The 14,691-nt window shown below is 39.2% G+C and overlaps 1 protein-coding gene and 1 long non-coding RNA gene across 3 annotated transcripts in view; one reads left to right on the top strand and one right to left on the bottom strand.

The window, feature by feature from the left end:
• LOC108315667 overlaps positions 1-85 on the top strand; it is an 18,321-nt gene extending 18,236 nt beyond the window's left edge. The window contains exon 3 of the long non-coding RNA XR_005202897.1: positions 10-85. This is a non-coding gene — a long non-coding RNA (uncharacterized LOC108315667). The remainder of the gene's footprint in view (positions 1-9) is intronic.
• Positions 1-14,691, bottom strand: part of ABCG2 (ATP binding cassette subfamily G member 2 (Junior blood group)) — a 123,004-nt gene that overhangs the window by 74,854 nt on the left and 33,459 nt on the right. Inside the window, exon 1 of one of the 2 annotated variants that reach the window (XM_017545115.2) lies at positions 11,403-11,530. The exons of the other annotated variant lie outside the window; for it this stretch is intronic. The gene's annotated coding sequence lies outside the window, so the exon portion shown is untranslated. Of the gene's footprint in view, positions 1-11,402; positions 11,531-14,691 lie in introns of those variants that run through there. 2 annotated transcript variants of the gene reach the window in all.

The following is a 14,691-nucleotide window of genomic DNA, read 5'->3' as shown; positions in this document are numbered from 1 at the left end:
AGGCTGGAGTGTAAGAATCTTGGCTCACTGCAACCTCCGCCTCCTGGGTTCAAGCAATTCTCCTGCCTCAGCCTCCCGAGTAGCTGGGATTACAGGTGCTCACCACATCTCTCAGCTAGTTTTTTGTAGTTTTAGTAGAGTCAGGGTTTCACCATATTGGCCAGGCTCGTCTCAAACTCCTGACCTCAGGTGATCCGCCCACCTTGGCCTCCCAAAGTGCTGAGATTACAGGCATGTGCCACTGCGCCCACCCTGTCTCTCTCTCTTTCTCCAAATATCTTATTGTACTGTACTCACCTATATTTAGACCAAGTTTGAGCCACATGTAAGTGAAGTCACAGAATACAAATCTGTGGATAAGGGTGGACTACTGTATACAGTCTGATGGACCTTCTTTCTAATCTTTACATATTTTCTACATCTTTATCTCTCTATAGTTGGATCTTGGGTAATTTCCTCAGATATATCTTCCAGGTCACTACTTTTTTTTGTTTTGAGATGGAGTTTCACTCTTGTTGCCCAGGGTAGAGTGCAATGGTGCGATCTCAGCTCACTGCAACCTCCACCTCCCAGGTTCAAGCAATTCTCCTGCCTCAGCCTCCTGAGTAGCTAGGAATACAGATGTGCATCACTACGCCCAGCAAGTCTTTGTATTTTTAGTAGAGACAGGGTTTCACCAGGTTGACCAGGATGGTCTTGATCTCTTGACCTTGTGATCTGCCCGCCTTGGCCTCCCAAAGTGCTGGGATTACAAGTATAAGCCACCATGCCTGGTTGTCACTGCTTCTTTATACAGTTGTATTAACCTCCTCTTTAACCTTCTATCAATTTGATTTCTTAATTTCAATTATCAGGGTTTTAATTTCTATTATTTTTATATTTTAGAGATGGGGTCACTCTCTGTTGACAGGCTAAAGTGCAGTGGTATAATTCATAACTCACTGCAGCTTCAAACTCCTGGATTCTGGGAAGCCTCCCATCTCAGCCTCCAGAGCAGCCGGGACTAGAAGCACATGCCAACATACCCTGCTAATTTTGTTATACAATTATTTTGGAGATAGGGTCTCACCACGTTTCCCAGGCTATTCTCAGACTCTTGGCCTCAAGCCATTCTCCTGCCTCAGTCTCCAGAGCAGCTGGGACTACAGGCACACACCACCACACCTAGCTAGGGTTTATATTTCTAAAAGCACTATTTTGTTCTTTTTCAAATTGGCAAATTATTTGATTGTCTCCTGTTGTTCCTCATGTTTTCAATGCCATCTTCACATTTTAAAACATTTCAAGCAGAGTTATTTACTTTAATTCTGATAATCATAATATCCAAAGTCTTTTGTGTTTCTGGTTCTATCATCTATCACTTGCTTTACCTCTTTTTTTAATTATGAATTGTTTATTGGCTGGCTATCTGTAGGAATTCTTTGAGGATTGAGGAGGATACACTTATCAAGGAAAGTTTGTGTTTGCTTTCAGACATCTGGGAATATTACCCATCCTGACAGCCTTTGAATTATAGATGTGTGGGGCTGGCATGATGGCATGTGCCTGTAATCCCAGCTACTCAGAAGGTCGAGGCAGGAAGCTCACTTGAGGCCAAACGAGTTCCAGGCCATAGTGTGCTATAACTGTGCCTGCAAGTAGCCTCTACACTCCAGCCTGGGCAACATAGCAAGACCACATCTCTAAAATTAAATAAATAAGGCTGGGCATAGTGGCTCATGCCTGTAATCCTAGCACTTTGAAAAGCCGAGGCAGGTGGATCACCTGAGGTCAGGAGTTCAAGACCAGCCTGGCTAACATGGTGAAACTCCGTTCTACTAAAAATACAAAAATTAGCCAGGCATGGTGGCAGGTGCCTGTAATCCCAGCTACTTGGGAGGCTGAGGCAGGAGACTTGCTTGAACCTGGGAAGCGGAGGTTGCAGTGAGCCAAGATCATGCCACTACACTCCAGCCTGGGCAGCAAGAGCAAAACTCCATCTCTCAAAATAATAATAATAATAATAATAATTGCCAGGCACGGTGGCTCACACGTGTAATCCCAGCACTTTGGGAGGTGGAGGTGGACAGATCACCTGAGGTCAGGAGTTTGAGACCAGCCTGGCCAACCTGGTGAAACCCTGTCTCTACTAAAAATATAAAAATGAGCTGGGTGCAGTGGCACGTGCCTGTAATCCCAGCTTAATCGGGAGGCTGAGATAGGAGAATCACTTGAACCCAGGAGGCAGAGATTGCAGTGAGCTGAGTTGTGCCTCTGCACTCCAACCTGGGCAAAAGAGCAAGACTCTGTCTCGGAAAAAAAAAAAAAAAATTAAATTAATAAATAATTAAAGTATAGACTTGTGGTTTTTCAGTCATGCAAAGTATGTAGATTCAGATCCCAAACCACTTAAGATCTGGCCACTGGCTACAAATTCTTAGAGGAGGCTTTATTTCTTCTTTTAAGCTTCCATTCAGAGCCCAGCCCAAGATGGAAATGTTTTCTCCACTTTTGTAAGATGGGTGTTTCTTCTGGCTTGCCCATCCTGAGCTCCAGGCATTGTACATGAAGATAAGCTTTCATTCTGTGTGGACTCAAGGCTTTGTCCCCTGTCTTCTCTGTGTAGTGATACCAACTCAACCACAGTAGGATAGGGTACTAGAGTTGTGAGGCCCTAATTCTTAGATAACATTTCTAGAAATACCCTGGGCCAGAAGGGAAATTGCTGCCTTGAAGCAAAAAACACAGTCTTCGCAGGATTTATCACCTGCTGACTAAGAGCCCTTAGGCCCTTAGTAATCAGCAGCAGTACCCAGGCAGTACTTGCTGTGGGATGGGGTAAGACTCAGAGATTTGCTGGTTTACACTGTGACTCAGCACATTTCTAGCTGTGGTGGCTATGGGGAGGGGCTACTTCTGCTTGAGAAAAGGAATACTCTCAAGTGTAATGAAGACTTTGTCTTGCAGCTTAGGTACCAGCTGAGCACAGTGAGATAGAGCACCAAATGGGCTCTTGGGGTCCTTGATTCCAGGTCTTGGCTCTTAAACGATATTTTGGGACCTGACCTAAGCCAGAGGGGAGCCTACTGCCTGAAGGGAGAGTCCCAAACCTAGCAGCATTCAACACAAGCTGACTGAAGAGCCCTGGGCAAGGCAGTACTTGCACAGGCCTGGGACAGTTCTGCTTATGGAAATGAGAGGGAATTGCAAAGGACTTTGTCTTATTGCTTGGGTTCCAGCTCAGCCTCAGTGGAATACAGAACCTGGTAGATTCCTGAGGCTTCCAACTGCAGTCCCTGGCTCACAGACAACATCTATGGACCTGCCCAGGACAGGGGGATCTTGCCGCCCCAAAGGGAATAACACAAGCCTGCTGACTTCAACACCTGCTGATGGTCAAGCCCTAACACCTTGAATGAACATAGGTGGTAGACAGGCAGTGGTTACCATGGGCCTTGGGCAACACCCAGGGCTATGCTGGCTTTAGGTCTGACCTAGTACAGTCCCAGTGGTGGTAGCCACAGGGGTGCTTGTCTCACCCCTCTCTTAGCTCCAGGTGGCTGAGCACACAGAGAGAGAGAATCCATTTGTTTGGGAGAAAGTAAGGGAAGGGAACAAGAGTCTCTGCATGGTGATTCAGAGACGACTTCTGCATCTCGTCCAAGACCACCAAATTTGTATCTCTAAGAGTCTGCAAGAGCCACAGTGTGACAGGGCTTGGGGTGCCCTCTAATGCAGATATGACTACAGTAACAAAAAACTTAGATTACAACACCCAACTGCCACTGGACACCTGGAAAGTCTTACCAAGAAGGATAGGTAAAAACAGGCCCAGACTACAAAGACTACAATAAATACCTATTTTCAATGACCAGATACTGAGGAACATCTGCAAGCATCAAAACCATCGAGGTAAACACGACCTCACCAAATGAAGTAAATAAGGCACCAAGGACCAATTATGGATAGACAGAGAGATGTAACCTTTCTTTCAGACAGAGAATTCAAAATAGCTATTTTCAGGAAATTCAGTGAAATTCAAGATAATACAAAGAAGGAATTTAGAATCCTATTTATAAGAATCAGAGTCCTAAAAATGTAACAAAATGATTGAAATAACTAAAAGGAATCAAACAGAAATTATGGAGTTGAAAAATGCAATTGACATAATGAATAATGCATCAGAGTATTTTAATAGCAGAATTGATCAAGCAGGGAAATAACTAGTGATCTTGAAGATAGGCTATTTGAAAACACACAGGCAGAGAACACATGTACACACAAAGAATAAAAAAGAATGAAGTATGCCTACAAGATCTAGAAAATATACTGAAAGGGGCAAATCTAAGAGTTATTGGCCTTAAAAAAGAGGTAGAGAGAGGGGGGTAGAAATGTATTCAAAGGGATAATGACAAAAAACTTTCCAAAACTAGAGAAAAATATCAATATTCAAATAAAAGAAGGTTATAGGACACCAAGCATATTTAACACAAATAAGATTACCTCAAGATATTTAATAATAAAACTCCCAAGGTTAAAGCTAAAGAAAGGATTCTAAAAGCAGCAAGAGAAAGGAAATAAGTAACATAATGCAGCTCCAATAAGCCTGGCAACAGACTTTTCAGTGGAAATCTACATGCCAAGAGAGAGTAACATGACAAATTTAAAGTGCTAAAGGGAAAAAACTTGGATCCTATGTCTGGAGAAAATATCCTTCAATTATGGAAAAATAAAGCCTTCCCCAGATAAACAAAAGCTGAGTAATTTCATCAACACTAGCCCTATCCTACAAGAAACAATAAAGGGAGTACTGCAATCTGAAAGAAAAAAATGTTGGCCAGATGCAGTGGCTCATGCCTATAATCCCAGCACATGGGAGGCCAACGCAGAATTGCATGAGCCCAGGAGTTCAAGACCAGCCTGGAAAATATTGTGAGACCTTGTCTCTCAAAAATTTTAGAAAATCTTTTAAATTTTTTATAGAAATGGTGGTATGTACCTGTAGTAGCAGTAACTACTCAGGAGGATGAGGTGGGAGGCTCACTTTAGCTCAGAAGGTATAGGTTGCAGTGAGCCGAGATCATGCCACTGCACTCTAGCCTGGCTGACAGAGTGAGACACTGTCTCAAAATAAAAAATTACAGTAAATGAGGAAAAAAATAAAAGAATGTTAATGAGCAATAAGAAATCATCTGAAGGTACAAAACTCACTGGTAGTAATAAGTATATAGAAAAATAGAATATTATAACAGCAATTGTGAAGTGTAAACTCATATTTTGAGTAGAATGACTAAAACACAAACCAATGAAAATAACTACAACAACTTTTCGACATAAAAAGTGCAATAAGACACAAATAGAAAAAGTAAAAAGCTAAAAAGTGAGGAGATAAAGTTAAGCGTAGCATTTTTACTAGTTTTCTCTTTGTTAGTTTGTTTATGCAATCAGTGTTAAGTTGTCATCAGTTTAAAATAATGAGTTATAAGATATTATTTGAAGCCAAGCATGGTGGTTCATGTATGTAATTCCAGCACTTTTGGAGGCTGAGGCAGAAGGACTGCTTGAGTCCAAGAGTTTAAGATCAGCCTGAGCAACAGAGGAAGACCCCATACCTACAAAAAATAAAAGAAATAGCCTGGGGCTGGGCACAGTGGTGCAAACCTGTAATCCCAGCACTCTGGGAGGCCAAGGGCGGGCAAATCACCTGAGGTCAAGAGTTCAAGACCAACTTGGCCAATATGGTGAAACTCTGTGTCTACTAAATACAAAAAATTAGCTGGGCATGGTGATGCATGCCTGTAATCTCAGCTACTTGGGAGGCTGAGGCAGGAGAATTGCTTGATCCCAGGAGGCTGAGGTTGCAGTGAGCTGAGATCGTACCATTGCACTCCAGCCTGGGCAACAAGAGTGAAACTCCATCTCAAAAAGAAAAGAAAAGAAATAACCTGGTGTGGTGGTGCATACCTGTGCTATCAGCTAACCTGAAGTTCACTTCAGCCCAGGAGGTTGGAGTTGCAGGTAATTGTGATTACACCTCTGCACTACAGCCTGAGTAACAGAGTAAGACCCTGAATTAAAATATATATGTTATTTGCAGGCCTTATAGTAACCTCAAATCAAAAAAGATACAACAGATAGACAAAAAATAGAAAGATATTAAAACATACTGCCAGAGAAAATCACTTACACTAAAAAAAAGATAGGAAGATAAGAAAAGAAAAACAAAAAACATAAAGCAAATAACAAAATAGCAGGACTAAGTCCTTACTTATCAATAATAACATTGAATATAAATGACCAAATTCCCCAATGAAAAGAGATAGAGTGGTCAAATGGTTTAAAAAAACAAAACTCAATGATCTGTTGACTACAAGAAATACACTTCCCCTATAAAGACACATATAGATTGAAGATAAATAAATGGAAAAAGATACTACATACCAACAGAAACCTAAAAAGAGAAGAGGTCACTATATGTATGCAAGACAAACAATTAGAAAAGACCATTATACAATGATAAAGGAATCAATTCATCAAGAGGATATAACAATTGTAAACACATATGTACCCAACACTACAGCACCCAAATATATAAAGCAAATATTATTAGAGCTAAAGAGAGAAATACACTCCAGTACAATAATAGCTGGAGACTTCAACACCCCACTCTCAACATTGGACAGATCTTCCAGACAGAAAATCAACAAAGAAAAATTGAACTTAATCTGCACTTTACACCAAATGAAACTAATAGATATTTACAGAACATTCATCCAACAGCTACAGAATACACATTCTTCTCCTCACCCATGGATCTTTCCCAAGGATAGACCATGTGTTAGGTCATAAAGCAAGTCTTTAAAAATTCAAAACAAAAATCCAAATTACATCGACTATCTTCTCCAAACAATGGAATAAAACTAGAAATCAACAACAAGAGGAATTTTGGAAACTATACAAATACATGAAAATTAAACAATGTGCTCCTGAATGACCAGTGGGTCAATGAAGAAAATTTTCTTGAAACAAATGGAAATGGAAATACAACATACCAAAACCTATGGGATACAGCAAAAGGAGTGCTAAGAGGGAAGTTTATATGAGCATCTACATAAAAAAGTAGAAAAACTTCAAATAAAGAACCAAACTATACATCTTAAAGAATTTGGAGAGGAAGGGCAAACCAAACCCGAAATTAGTAGAAGAGAAATTATGAAGGTCAGAGCAGCAATAAATGAAATTGAAACAAAGAAAACAATAGACAAAATCAATGAAACACAAAGTTAGTTTTTTGAAAAGTTAAACAAAATTGACAAACTTTTAGCCAGACTAATGAAGAAAAAAAGAGAAAATAAATAAATAAAATCAGAGATGAGAAGGGAGACACAACTGATACTGCAGAAATTCAAAGGATCATTAAAGTCACTATAAGCAACCATATGAGAATAAATTGGGAAACCCAGAAGAAATAAATAAGTTCCTAGATACACACAATCTACTAAGAAGGAACCATAAAGAAATCCAAAATGTGAACAGACTAATAACAAGTAACAAGATTGAAGCATAATAAAATGTCTCCTAGCAAAGAAAAGCTCAGAACCCAATGGCTTCACTGCTGATTTCTACCAAACATTTAAGGAGAAATGCTGATTCTACCTAAACTAGTCCAAAAAATAGAGGAGGGAATAATTCCAAACTCATCCGATGAGGCCAGCATAACCTTGATACCAAAACCAGACAAAGATATATCAAAAAAAGAAAACTACAAGCTAGTATACCTGATAAATATTGATGAAAAAATTCTTAACAAAATACTAGCAAATCAAATTCAACAACACATTGAAAACATCATTTATCATGACCAAGTAGAATTTATCCCAGTGATGCAAGGATGGCTCAACATATGCAAAGCAATCAATGTCATATATCATATCAACAGCATGAAGGACAAAGACATGATTATTTCAACTGATGCTGAAAAAGCATTTGATAACATTCAATATCCCTTCATGATAAAAACCTCCAAAAAACTAGGTATAGAAGGAATATTCCTCAACAAAATAAAAGCCATATACAACAGACCCACAGCTAGTATCATACTGAATGGGGAGAAATTGAAAGCCTTTTCTCTAAGATCTGGAACAAAACGAGGATGCCCACTTTCAACACTGTTATTCAGCATGATACTGGAAGTCCCATTTAGAGCAATCAGACAAGAGAAAAAAATAAAGGTCATCCAAACTGAAAAGGAAGAAGTCAAATTATCTTTGTTGGCAGATGATATGATATTTGGAAAAACTAAAGACTTCAGAAAAAAATATATATATATATTAGAACTGATAAATTCAGTAAAGTTGCAGGATACAAAATCAACATACAAAATATCAGTAGCATTTCTATATATCAGTAGCAAATAATCTTTAAAAAATCAAGAAAGTAATCTCATTTACAATAGCCACAAATAAAGTACCTAGGAATTAATTAAAGGAGTAAAATATCTTTACAATGAAAATGATAAACTAGCAATGAAAGAAACTGAAGAGGACGCCAAAAAATGGAAAGATATTCCATGTTCATAGATTGGAAGAATCATTACAGTATTGTTAAAATGTCACATTACTCAAAGAAATTTACAGATTCAATGCAATCCCCATCAAAATATCAATGGCATTCTTTATAATAGAAAAACAAATTCTAAAATTTATATGGAACCTCAAAAGACCCACAATAGGCAAAGCCATCTTGAGCAAAAGGAACAAAACTGGAAAAGTCACATTACCTGATACCAAATTTTAGTACAGAGCTATAATAACCAAAACAGCAAAGTATTGGCATAAAAACAGACATATAGACCAATGGAACAGAACAGAGAACCCAGAAAAAATTCCATACGTCTACAGTGAACTCATTTTTGACAAAGGTCCCAATAACATACACTGAGAAATGGGTATCTCTTCAATAAATGGTGCTGGGAAAACTGGATATCCATATGCAGAAGAATGAATCTAGACCCCTATCTCTTACCATATACAAATATAAAATTAAAATGGATTACAAACTTAAATATAAGACCTCATGGCTGGGCGAGGTGGCTCACACCTGTAATCCCTGCACTTTGGGAGGCTGAGGTGGGTGAATAACCTGAGGTCAGGAGTTCGAGACCAGCCTGGCCAACATGATGAAGCCCCAGCTCTACTAAAAATACAAAAAGTTAGTCAGGCATGGTGGTGGGTGCCTCTAATCCCAGCTACTCAGGAGGCTGAGGCAGGAGAATTGCTTGAACCCAGGAGGCAGAAGGTGCAGTGAGCCATGATCACACCACCGCACTCCAGCCTGGGCAACAAGAGTGAAATTCTGTCAAAACAAAAACTCTATGAATCTACTAAAAGAACACATTGAGGAAAATCTCCAGGACTTTGAATGAACTGGACAACAGTTTTTTTTTGAGTAATATCCCATGAGCAGAGGCAACTAAAGCAAAAATGGATAAATGAGATCACATCAAGTTAAAAACTTCTGCACAGCTATGAAAACAATCAACAAAGTGAGGAGACAAACCACAGAACCACATTAATGGGAGAAAATATTTGTAAACTACCCACCTGGTAAGGGATTAATAACCAGAATGTATAAGGAGCTGAAAAAAGCTCTGTAAGAAAAAAACTAATAATCCAATTTTTAAAAGGCCAAAATATCTGAACAGATATATCTCAAACAAATACATACAAATGGCAAACAGGTACATGAAAAGGTGCTCAATGTCATTGATCAGAGAAATGCAAATCAAAATTATCATGGGATATTATCTCATCCCAGATAAAATAGTTTTTATCCAAAAGACAGTTAATAAATACTGTCAAGGATGTGGAGGAAGAGAAAGGAACCCTTGTGCACTGTTGGTGGGAATACATGTTAGTCCAACCACTATGGCAGATAGTTTGGAGGTTTCTCTAAAAACTAAAAATAGAACTTACATATGATCCAGGAATCCCACTGCTTGGTATATACCCCCCAAAAAGGAAATCAGTATGGCAAAGAGATGTCTGGACTCCCATGTTTATTGTAGCACTATTCAGAATAACCAGGATTTAGAAGCAGCCTTAAGTGTCCATCAGCAGATCAATGGATAAAGAAAATATGGTATACACAATGGAATACTATTCAGCCATAAAAAAATTAGATCCTGGCATCTGCAACAATATGAATGGAACTGAAGGTCATTATGTCAAGCTGTTGAGAGAAAGGCTGATGCATAGCCTGCCTGTCTGGCACAGGATGGGAGTTAATGGAAGATCATGCTCCGTGCTCAAAGCAAGGAAGACGACTTGGAAGCACCAGAATGTGGCCAGACTTGCTAGCTGTAGCTGCAGCCTTTACCCTGTCTACTGATTGTATCTAAAGTAGAGCATGCTCTATACCTCCAAAGGAAATGCCAAACCACTACAGTTACAGATCATTTGCTTGATGCTTTGCTTCCTTTTCACCACCCACATCCCTGAGCACATGCTTCTTTGTTTAAACACTGAACAAATAAATAGTGTGGGTCTCCAGTGCTGGTGGCCTTCGCATCCTTCTACTTGCGTTGGCCCCTTGGAAGCCCAACTTCATCAAGTGAAATAAGCCAGGCACAGAAAGACACACTTCTCATGTTCTCACTTGTTTGCATGAGCTAAAAAATCAAAACAACTGAACTCATGGAGATACAGTAGAATGATGGTTAAGGGCCAGGCGCGGTGGCTTAAGCCTGTAATCCCAACACTTTGGGAGGTTGATGTGGGAGAATCTCTTGAGCCTGTTTGAGACCAGCCTGGGCAACATAATGAGACCTCATCTCTATTACATTTTTTTAAATGGTTGTTATGAGGCAGGCACAGTGGCTCCTGCCTGTAATCTCAGCACTTTGGAAGGCTAAGGCAGGCAGATCTCTTGAGGTCAGGAGTTCAAGACCAGCCTGGCCAACATGGTGAAATTGCATCTCTACTAAAAATACAAAAATTAGCCCGGTGTGGTGGCAGGCAACTGTAATCCCAGCGATTGCGAGGCTGAGGCAGGAGAATCACTTGAATCCGGGAGCAGGAGGTTGCAGTGAGCCGAGATAGTACCACTGCATTCCAGCCTGGGCAACACAGCAAGACTCCCTCTCAGAAAAAAAAAAAAGGATAAATGCTTGAAGTGATGGATATCTCATTTATCCTGATGTGATTATTACACATTGTATGCCTATGTCAAAATAGCTCATGTACCCCATAAATATATGTACCTACATGTACCCACAAAAATAAAAATATATATTTAAAAAAGCTAAAAGGATGAGCCAATTTAACAATTTGTGCTAAGAATAGTGGGTAGAGAAGACACCCCACCAAATGGAGCAGTTTCTTACCAATCTCTGAAAATATGCTATTAACAACACACACAAATACCTTTTGTATCTTTCTGTGGTTTCAACTATGGCCAGGATGTTTGGAAATGTCCAGTAGCATTTTTGGTCATCATAACATCTGGCGTTTCCACTAGCATGTGCGGTCATGCATTGAGGAGGGAAATCATCCTATAAAATAAGCAACAGTGACATAGCCTAAAAAGCATTGCCAAATCCAATGTCATAATGATTTTCTCTTATGTTTCTTATAAGAGTTTCATAAGTTTAAGTCTTAGATTTAGGTGTTTGATGATTTTTGTATATGGTACTATATAAGGTAAGGGTCTAACTTTATTCTTTCATATGTTGCTCTCCAGTTTTCCAAGCCTGATTTGTTGAAACGTCTATCATTTCCTGACTGAATTAGTCTTGGCACATTTGTTGAAAATCAATTGCCCACATAGGCAAAGGTTTATTTCTGAGCTTTTTATTCTATTTTTTGGTCTAAACATCTGTCCTTATGCCCATACAACACTATTTTAATTACAGTTAACTTTGTTGTTGTTTTTTTTAATTTAACAGAGATGGGGTCTCACTATGTTGCCCAGACTGGCCACAAACTCCTGATCCGACCAAAGAGCTGAGATTAGAAGCATGAGCCCCCACACCCAGTCATAACTTCATAATAAGATTTAAAATCAGGAAGTGTGAGACTTCCAACTTTGTTCTTCTTTTTTAAGATTACAATTCATTTGAATTTTAGAATGGGTTTTTCTATTTCTACAAACAATGGTGTAAGAGCTAGATAGAACTGAATTAAATATGTAGATTGCATTGGGTAGTATTGCCATCTTAACAATATTAGATCTTCCAGGCTGGGCAGTGGCTCATGCCTGTAATCCCAGGACTCTGGGAGGCTGAAGCAGGCAGATTACTTGAGCTCAGGAGTTGGAGACCAGCCTGGGCAACATGGCAAAACCGATCTATACTAAAAATACAAAAATTAGCTGGTCTTTGTGGTGCACGCCTGTAATCCCAGCTACTTAGGAGGCAGAGGTAGGAGAAATCGCTTGAACCTAGGAAGCAGAGGTTGCAATGAGCCAAGATTGAGTCACTGGACTCCAGCCTGGGTGACAGGAGTGAGACCCTGTTTAAACAACAGCAACAACAAAAACACAATATTAGATCTTCTAATTCATAAACACAGGATGTCTTCATATTCATTTATATTTTCTTCAATTTCTTTCTGCAATGGTTTGAGGTTTGCAGTACACAAATATTGCAGCTCCTTGGTTAAACTTATTTATAAGTATTTATTCTTTGGGATGATATTATGACTTGAGTTGTTCTCTTAGTTTCCTTTCTGAATTGATTATTCATTGCTAGAGTATAAAATGCAACCAGGCCAGGTGCAATGACTCACGCCTAGGCCAAGCAGGGAGGATCAGGAGCTTGAGACCAGTCTGGGCAACAGAAGTAAGACACCGTCTCTCCAAAAAATTAAAAAATGAGCTGGGTGTGGTGGCACATACCTGTAGTCACAGCTACTTGGCAGGCTGAGGCAGGAGAATCACTTGAGCCAAGGAGTTCAAGGCTGCAGTGAGCTATGATCATGCCACTCTACTCCAGCCTGGGCAACAGAGTGAGACCCTGTGTCTAAAAATATAAATAAATAAGTAAATAAGAAATAAAATAAAATGCAACTGATTCTTCTGTGTTGATTTTGTATGCCTCTATTTTGCTGAACTTGTTTATTGGTTCTAATTTTCATGTGTGGAATGTTTAGGGTTCTCAACATAGAACATTATAACGTCTGTAAACAGAGATAATTTTACTTCCACCTTTCCAATTTGAATGCCTTTCTTTTTGTTGCCTAATTTCTCTGGCTACAATTGCTAACACCATGTTGAATATAAGTGGCAAAATCAGGCACTTGTTAATAATCTTAGGGAAACAACGTTCAGTTTGATGGTTATCACTGATATGAAGTTAGCTGTGGGCTTTTCATATATGGTCTTTATTATGCTGAGAAAGTTTCCTTCTATTTCTATTTAGTGATTTTATCATTAAAAACCAGAGTACATTGTTAGTGGATGAATGAATGAAGTTAGTTTAAAGGGGTATTAATGAATGAGGTTAGTGCTCTATAAAAAGAAATGTACATGGGTCATAAATGCAAAGGCGGCACAGGATGATTTGAGGTAAATATGCAAAGTCGCCCCTTATATACTGAACATCATAATTCCTTTAACTGCAAGAGTTCTTGTTTGTTGAGTTTCTTTTATTCTTTTTAAAACAGTCTTTGAGGGGAATTTGTATTATTAAAGCCTGTTTTTAGAGATCAGAGTTCTTCCTCCCTTCTCTTTGATGCCTAATCTCCTTTATCTTCAGCCAGCAAAAAAATCTCTAGTGCTATAAGGAAATACGAATTTTCTCATTCTATACCCCTGTCCTAGCTGAACTTATCAGTCCCTAGTCTCTGTCTGATGTCAAATCCAAGCCATGGGCCTCCATGCTCTATAAAACCTGGCATATAGAAATTATAGTTAAGTCATTGAAATATGCAGGAGTCTATTTACGAAATTAGAAGTGCATCTGGTTAATTGCAAAGTCCCTTCCAACTCCACCAGTGCATGATTCCACTGAAAACGAGTTATTCATCTTGCTGAATTTAAAGGTTGCTGAAACACTTGCAGTAGATTTCAAACTGTGTTCTGATAAGCCTAGGTTACTAAGCAGAGGATTTAGGGACTCCAAACCATAATGAGATCCCCCTTCATACCCACTAAAATGGCTACAGTCAAAAAGACCTACAATAACAGATGTTGATGAGATAATGTGGAGAACTGGAATCCTCATACATTGCTAGTAGGAATTTTAAACTGATAAAATCACTTTGGAATACAGTTTGGCAGTTTCTTTAAAAGCTAAACATATGTTTAATATATGATTCGGCAAATTCATTTCTTGGAATCTGTCCAAGAGAAATGAAGCCTATGTTTATACAAAGGGCTGTAAGCAAAGGTTTACAGTAGCATTATCCATAGCTGCTAAAAATTGGAAACCTGAATATACCCATCAACTGATAAGTGAATAAACAAAATGTGGTACATCCATACAATAAAAAAATCATGGCCAGGCATGGTAACTCAAGCCTATAATTTCAGCACTTTGGGAGGCCAAGGCAGGCAGATCACAAGGTCGAGAGATCGAGACCATCCTGGCCAATATAGTGAAACCCCATCTCTACTAAAACACAAAAATTAGCTGCGCCTGGTGGCGCACACCTGTAGTCCCAGCTACTAGGGAGGCTGAGGTAGGAGAATTGCTTGAACCCAGGAGGCAGAGGT

This window comes from Cebus imitator, unplaced genomic scaffold (genome assembly GCF_001604975.1).
Source record: "Cebus imitator isolate Cc_AM_T3 unplaced genomic scaffold, Cebus_imitator-1.0 Scaffold177, whole genome shotgun sequence".
Lineage (NCBI taxonomy): Eukaryota > Metazoa > Chordata > Mammalia > Primates > Cebidae > Cebus > Cebus imitator.
This window is presented reverse-complemented; position numbering and strand designations above follow the sequence as displayed.